Here is a 3516-nt window from a genome sequence, read left to right as displayed (position 1 = left end):
GGACTCACCCTGCACTAGGTCCATGGATGGAGGAACGAATTTACTTTATTTAGGAATGGAGTATATGTATCACAGACATGTTCCACACCATACAGACCTGCAAAACACTCCTACATAATTCATTTATAATGCTTTGGACCCACGCTTGCTAATTGTAAACAGTTAAAAATAACTCATAGCACAGCCTACAGACATGCGAACCGCTCTTAAATAATGTAAAACATTTACCTCCAAATAGCCAAACAACTGCTACTTTTCGGAAATAATTTCAGTGCATACGCTGATGGAAGGAGCAACGAGTGTACTTTATTTATTTGCGACATATCTTTTTGAAACTTTTACTTCTCATAGGTTTCGATATGTAAGGTTGACATAAGGCAGTTTCTGAACTCCAGTAGTGCACTACACTTGGCAACACAACCACACCCATCAAGATATTCATTCCTTCCAGACCTGTAACTCGTCTACAGATAAATTTGTCCAGTTATTTGTCTACTCACTCACATTCTGACCAGGTTGCCGTTACTGCGCAAAAACAGCTCAGACTGCGCTGTGCTGCTCGGGGAAGTAAGGAAGGGTCTGCGCTCTATTTATTTGGAGCCCTTTTATTTAGTCGCTGCGCTGCTGCAACGGTCGCAGGTTCGAATCATGCCTTGGGTATGGATATGTGTGATGTCCTTAGGTTAGTTAAGTTTAAGTAGTTTCTAAGTCTAGCGGACTGATGATCTCAGAAGTTAAGCCCCATAGTGCTTGGAGCCATTTGAACCATTTAATACATTCAACCTCCAATTACATCTATATAAAATACTTTTCAATAATAAATCATACACCTTGACACATCTCATGATCTCAAATCCTCAATTCACTCCCCATTCTAAATACGATCAATTATTTTGTAAAACGCTCAGCTCCCTCCCATGTCCTGGAAGCATCTGAGAAGTTCAGCTTTCAGCCACCAGAGTTGCTAGTGAACTCATTCACGACCTCCACACAATCCTCAACACCCATTCGTCCATCCTAAGATCACGTGATACTACGTCATCACACTTATATAAGGAGTCACCCCCTACTCATCTTTCTCACTCGTCCGTTGTCCGCCGCATCGTTCGTTTGTTTTTTCGCTGCTCAACATGATGAAGAGAGCTAGCTCAGCCAGCATTCCCTCATCAGCCAAGAGGTTCAAGGTCCAGGATACGCCATTAACGAGTAAGTAAATAATTTCTATTTCTTCATTATCCATTTTCCTGTATACCTTATATATATTTCCGCTTATTAATTGTATAATTTATCTCATTGTTATAGTGGACTTAGAGGGCTTGATCCTTGAATGCGAGAAGCGGGCTAGAGTCCAACAGCCTCGTGTGCTACAGTCAAAGTCGGAATTGCCCTGTGAGTATAAATTTTTTTCAATATTCTACTCGTTTACATTAACAATTTAAAATTTTTTTTCTTATTTCGTATATCTTATTGTTATTATTATTATTATTACTATTATTATTTCGTTCTTTCTAGATCACTTAAGGCAAATGCAGCAAGAGTTGGAAGCAGAGCTGGGGGCTGCCCCACGTAGTCCAATACATAATTGGATTCAGCCCCCAGCTCCAGAACAACATCACTCACGAGAGTATACCGAAAAATAAATCCTCTTTCACTCTAGCTATCGTTTTCAAAATGACTAAAAATTATCTTCCCTTCTGTTAGAGGAAACGCCATCGACGACCTTCATTCTATTGATGAACAGATCCAGGCCCTCCAGCAACAGTCGCCTACTTGTAAGTCAAAAATTACCTATCTCTAATAATAATACTATACTTATTTCTTTTTCTCTATCAATTCCATTTATAAAATATCTTGTTTGTTCTAGACCATTATAAAGACTTATTGAATGATGGCATTGATTATTTTTTCGACGGTGCGATAGACTGCCCTGATGAACTGTTCATGCCCTGGAGTCAGAGCCAAAAAGGTAATTACTCACTCACACTCATTATAACTATCTTTGCCAACGTTAGAATTCACCACCGTAGACAGTGTACTTATATTACTTTACTTTATCTCTGCAGCGGTCGACCCCTAGCTGACGGTCGCGCGTGTGCCTGTCGCGGCTGAACCCGGCCATCAATGCCGCCCGCAGAGGCACGCTTCGCCTGCCAAAGCGCCCCTTGTCGCCTCACGTGAAGCTGCCGCCTCTCTCAAGGTCACGGAAGCCGTGCCCGACCACTTTCACGCAGGGACTTCCCCCAGGCCACCACGTGCGTCAGCCGCCGTCACGGACCCCGTCCCCGGCTGCTCGCACTGGGGCACGCCCGCTGGTCCCTCGCAGCGGCCAGCAGGTGTGCGCGAAGCTGCAGCTGGCAAGATTGCCGAACCTCTACCCGGCTGCTCGCACTGGCCGCCTACAGCCGCCGCAAGGGGAGCGGTCGCCACCGCCGCTACCAAGGTCACGCAGCCTGGCTGTTCCACTGATCTCTCGTCGCCGCATTATCTGCCTGCCGAAGCTGACTGCCCACGACACCGCCACCGCAAGGTTCGTGTACCAACACGCATACCCCTCCCACTAAATGATGATCACGCACCATCGCCAACACCGTCATCCACCAGCTGGACCCCCAGTATCATTAGTAGTAATAGTATTAGTGATCATCCTGTGGCTAGTGGCAGTTCTCTAACCCGCTCTTTTAGTGAAGTAGATCAGGTCGGTAACACCATACCTCAGTTGCAGTACTCGGCGATTGCCGACGCCTTCGAGGAGCGAATCTCAGTCACTCGCATCGAAAACCCGGCAGGGGGTACCGCGATCCTGTTGGATTTTTAAACGCGTGCCTCCCTGTCCTGGAAACCGAGCTTCTCAGGGTAGTCGATAATCGGCGTTATCCCGCCGTTAAGTGCAGTGCAGTGCAGTGCTCTGCATCGAGTTATCGCAGCCTCCCCCCCCCCCCCCCCCCCAAAGTTCAGTCTGGTGAGGAAGAGACCAGCATTCATTATCTTTGGGGGGATAATGGCGAGATAACGCAGAGCACATCGATCGCCGAGTGGTTTCGTAAATCCACCTAGAGTGTCATATTGGGCCGCTTTTCCGAGATGGAAGTCAACGGCTCAGCTAAGGCACTCAGCAGAATTCTACACCTGGACATCCATATACATGTCCACGATCCGTTAAATGGAGGGTCTAGCTATATCAAGCTCCCTAAAGATGTAGCTAATAAACAAGCATGCATTTATGTCCAAAATACAAAAGATCAGGCTTGTTTTGCATGGTCAATCCTGGCTTGCGAGAGAAACTACAATTATAGAGATTGCCCTTATCGTCCAGGTACATACAAAGTCAGTGATATTAACACACATTATAACTTTGATGGTATTGAGTTCCCCGTCAAGATCCAGGACATACTTAAATTTGAGGCGCAGACTACCGGAATATCGGTACACGTTTATGGCCTGGAGAAGACGAAAAGCAGGTCAGACGAGCAAGACAAGCATGTCGTAGTCTGCCCCCTCCATTTCTCAAAATTTGCC

This window comes from Schistocerca serialis, unplaced genomic scaffold, assembly GCF_023864345.2.
Source record: "Schistocerca serialis cubense isolate TAMUIC-IGC-003099 unplaced genomic scaffold, iqSchSeri2.2 HiC_scaffold_879, whole genome shotgun sequence".
NCBI classification, from domain to species: domain Eukaryota; kingdom Metazoa; phylum Arthropoda; class Insecta; order Orthoptera; family Acrididae; genus Schistocerca; species Schistocerca serialis.
The sequence above is the reverse complement of the archived record's forward strand: the minus strand, read 5'-3'. Positions refer to the sequence as shown.